Source organism: Octopus bimaculoides, chromosome 17, assembly GCF_001194135.2.
Source record: "Octopus bimaculoides isolate UCB-OBI-ISO-001 chromosome 17, ASM119413v2, whole genome shotgun sequence".
Lineage (NCBI taxonomy): Eukaryota > Metazoa > Mollusca > Cephalopoda > Octopoda > Octopodidae > Octopus > Octopus bimaculoides.
Window position 1 is genome coordinate 3,659,141 of NC_068997.1, and position 4,923 is coordinate 3,664,063.

The following is a 4,923-nucleotide window of genomic DNA, read 5'->3' on the forward strand; positions in this document are numbered from 1 at the left end:
ATATTCATTACAAAAATATCACTTGTAAGCAATACCTCAGTGTTCAAAATTTTCATTCTGTGATTCCTATATTCTTCTGCACTTTTATTCACTTACTGCGTGCGCCCATGTTGTCAATTGTATATCGAATCTAGCCCCTTTTTCTGTATATGTATGTATTTATAGTATATATATATATATATATATGTAGACATGTGTGTGCGTGTGCGTTTGTATGTATGTATGTGTGTTTGTATGTGTGTGTCTGTGAGTGTGTCTGTGAGTGTGCGCGCGAGATGGTGCGAATGTAGATCTGCGCACACATGCAGATTCGTGTGAGTACATACACGCAGATATAAAGGCATATAGATACACACATATATACATAAATACTTGTACATCTACCGGCCCTTCCTACTTGCCCCCAACCACGCGACCGATGTCTTGGACGATTTCGTGTCCACCATGTGGTATTTTTCCTGCAATTGCTGTCGCTGCAATATCATAATCAAACTGCGACACCACATGACCTTTCTTGACCAATCGCTGGCTAACATCTAGTAGCAAACATTAACTTTCTTCCATCGAACTTTCATTCAAACTCAATGGCCAACGACTAGCGATACGCTTGAAACACAGAGTACCAAGAAGTTTAAATCAAACTGTTTTGATCCATATATATATATATATATATATATATATATAGTTCAAAAAAGGAAAAAGACAAAAAAACAACAACAAAAAACAACAACGTGAGGACGTGATACAGATTGTGTTACTAGACGCTCGGGAAAGGAAAGAGAGAGAATATGACGTTTCGAGCGGAGCTCTTCTTCGGAAACAAGGAAAGTCCACAGAAGGGGAAAACGGAGGAAGAAAAAATCGCCAGCAATGTCCGACCGACCATATTATCAGATGTTGTTACGCATCATTGATCACAATGCATTTTTGCATTGTCTTAGCCTTCAAATGACGCCACTCAACTAGTTAGGCGAGCAGGTCAACATTCCCCGCTGACCGAAACAGGGAGCAACGTGTAATGAAGTGTTTTGCTGACGAGCAAAACACGCCACCCAATCAGTAAATCGAACCCACCATCTAGGGATCGTGAGTGCAAGTGCCTAACCATTAGGTATATACTTTTTATTAAACCTGAAATAATTTCACAGACTGTTACTCAGAGTTTCACATTAGCCTTCGTCGGACATTTGTGAACATACGTATGATCATACAACTCTCCGGCGAACGGTATTGTGAAACTCTGAGTAACAGTTTGTTACGCATATTACTCTGTCTACAGCCTTCGAGTACATTTTTCCACCTTGCTTCGCACTTATGTGCTTCCTTGCGTATGTATGTATGTGTATATATATACATATATATCTATATATATATATATATATATATATGTGTGTGTGTGTTTATGTGTGTGTGTGTGTGTGTGTGTGTGTGTGTGTGTGTATGCATGCATTTATATACGTATGCATGTATGTATAATTGTATGTATAGTTGTATTTATGTGAATTTAAACTTCTCCCTAATTCCAACAATTTTATATTGTACATGAGCCATATGCCTCTATGTAGCTATCAAAATTATTTGTTCTTAATATCCAAACGCTCACCGTATTCAATTTGATGAATATTAAATCACTTTATTTTTTATTTAAATTCATATCAGCCGTTGTCTTTTGTTTCTGTGGAAGCTACACTTGTATACAAATAAAAGATGGATTCCTATGCAGGTTTGTGAAAAATATATACATACTTATATAGCTACATACATACATACATACACACATACATACATACATGCATACATACATACATGCATGCATGCATACATGCATACATGCATACATACATATACACACACGCATATGTACTTATGTATATAGGAGGGATGCTGAAAAGTTCCTGGCTTTAAGGGAGTCACGAAAGGCCTGGCTGGAGGCCCAAACTTCAGATTTATCTTACAGGGCTCAGAAAAACTGAGGACCGATGCAATAAGTATGTGAATCTCGGAATGGAATATGTTGAATAAAATCATAATTAACTGATCCTCCTGTATTTTCTTTTACCTCAAGCTATGAACTTTTCAGCACCTTTTCGTAAAGATACATACAGACATTTCACTTCCGAGACAAATAGGACACAGAGATATATTATAACACCAGACTTGAGACGAGTGGCGTTGCACCCGCAAAACGGGAGAATGAGTTCGGGAATGCAACAGAGTATTACCCGATAGCCATACTGTAAAACAAAGTAAGGGTTTTACTCTATCTATCACAGACTCTAAATGTAGCTCTGACGTATGCCATATCGTTTGAGTCTATTCAATCTTCACTCACAGCACTTGAGACTGCGTAGATATCACTTGTACAAGATGCAGTGTATTCAGATTGAACTTGAAATCATGTTGTTACGAGTTGAATGTCTTAAGCACACCGCCACACTTACATCCATTTTATTCCAAACAGAAACTCAATATCCTCTCAGATGTCATATATGAAGTTAACATTGTCGTTGTATCTCTATGTCAGCAGACGTTACATCCACTTGTGAAACTGGCATTTAAAGATTGAGACATTTAGCTACATAAGTAATATGTAATACGTGAGTTAGAGATGAAAAATAACAGAATTAATCATTGAATACGGAAAGAAAACAATATTACTCAACGGCTGGTAATATTTTAATCACTTCAGAAAGTGCAGGAGACAAAGCACAACATGTTTTAGTTTTGTTATGACCTCATTAGCCAAAGCTACACTTTGTCTCTACTTGTCTAAGTAGCAATGAGAGAAGCATTTCCATGTCGAGCAGTTAAGCAGTTTGAGTAGGTTTTTTTTCTTCCAGATGGACACAAAAGTATGTGTCTTTGTACAACAACTAGCATTCCGTCGGTTACGACGATGAGAGTTCCAGTTGATCCGATCAACGTAACAGCATGTACATGTGGCTGAACACTCCACAGACACGTGCATCCTTAACGTAATTCTCAGGGGGATTCAGCGTGGCACAGAATGTGACAGGGCTGGCCCTCTGAAATACAGAAACTACTCATTTTTACCAGACGAGTGGACTGGAGCACCGTAAAATAAAGTGTCTTGATCACGGGCACAACGCTCCGCCGGGAATCGAGCTCATGATCGTAGGATCGCGAACCGAATACCCTAACCACTAAGCCACGCCCCCTCACTGTATTTTTATAACACCCGATAGACGTCATTGTTCTCGACACAAAACTTTCCGCAGTTGAAAACTTGCTATCGGGTAAGACCACGCATATTTCAATGATATTGTGTATCCGATAGTTAGCTCTTTCCGTTTTTTCCTTCACTCTGTAGATTTGGGTTCCACATCCAAATAATTTATAATTTGGTACGTTTGATGAGAAATAACTCATTTAAACTGACGGTGGCGAGTGCCATGTATATCGTTACCGTATAAGTAAATACACAAGTCCTTGCGTTGCTTCGGGATTAACTTTGCCTGTAATTTCCCCGGATCGATAAAATAAAGCACCAGTCCAGGTCTGAGGTGAATGATATCAATTAATCCCCTCTCTCAACCTAGCTGGCGTTGTACCTATATTAGAAACCATTATTAATTATAACACGTTCTTCTTTGTAGGAATACAACCGAAAACGTCCCCAGCGGCTCCAGTAAGTGAAATAAATATATTCTTATTCATTCTATGATTAGCCTCAGACTAAATATGTTCATTACCTTTGAAGGAATTCCAAATAAGGCACACTTTTAATAGTTCGAATAATTACCCAACTTTGAAATTTGCATAAATTCTTCCTTTGGTCGGTCAATATAAAAATATTTTACGAATAAGCGCAAATTCAACGGGAACTTAACCTGACACGCAAGAAAAAAATTACCAGCATAACTCATTGGAGTAAAACCCATAAAACATATAGAAACTAGTTTTATACTGAGTCGATTTCTTCCGACTACAACCAAGAGCAGGCACGATGCTGTGTCTGCAAGTATTTCCGAAATCCGTTGAAATCCGATTCGTTATATTTCAGATACTGTGACAGTAGTGCTGTCGGTGTTGTTATCATTGGCCACAGTAATAGCAATCGTTCTGGGAGGACTCTGGTATTATCGAAGACATTATTCATATCGAAACAATTATCAAAGAACTGACCTAGACACGTAAGTTCAATCTATCTTCTACTTTATTCCTTCTAACTTTAGTTTCAGATCTGCTAGATTACAATAAACCTAGTTTCAAACGATAACGATAACAAAATTATTTACCTATTTGAAGCCTGTTGAACTTCACGTCTCTATACCAATTACTAAAAGTGGTATGGCCTGCTCTTTTGCATAGCACCAGATAAATGTTTACTAATGTGGTGGACTGGCAAAGCTGTCAGAGACTCACAAAATGTGTAGGGGTATTTATTTTGGCTGTATGAGCTCAAATGCCATCGATGTCAGGTTCGATCTTCCTTCGTCCGGGGTCAATAAAAATGTACCAGTTTTTATTTCCCTCTTCTCTCTCTCTCTCCTTCTCTGTCGCTCTCTCTCTCTCTCTCTCTCTCTCTCTCTCTCTCTCTCTCTCTCTCTCTCTATCTCTCTCTCTCTCTCTCTCTCTTTCTCTCTCTCTCTCTCTCTTTCTCTCTCTCTCACTTTCTCCTAACTGGATACAGCCAATAAGATTGTATTTTGTAAAACTAACACTCAAACGAATGCAGCAAAGAACCCCCCGATATATATAGTCCCAGGACAATTCTATTTAGTTAATTCAATTTTCAACATCGATAAATTATATTTCTATGGTAACAATTTTCATATCAAGAGGTTGTGTTATTTATTGATATTGAAACCATAATACTGACTGCGAGTTATAATGATATCATACAAGACGGCAAATTGGCAAAGCGGTCAATAAAATGGCTTGCGATAATCGTTCCGGCGG

General features: G+C 38.1%; 1 long non-coding RNA gene across 1 annotated transcript; it reads left to right on the plus strand.

Moving 5' to 3' along the window:
• Positions 1-4,065, plus strand: LOC128249686 (uncharacterized). Its single transcript, XR_008265802.1, has 4 exons — positions 1-24; positions 1,660-1,723; positions 3,618-3,649; positions 4,025-4,065. It is a non-coding gene; the product is annotated as an uncharacterized LOC128249686 (long non-coding RNA).
• The last annotated feature ends 858 nt before the right edge of the window (positions 4,066-4,923 follow it).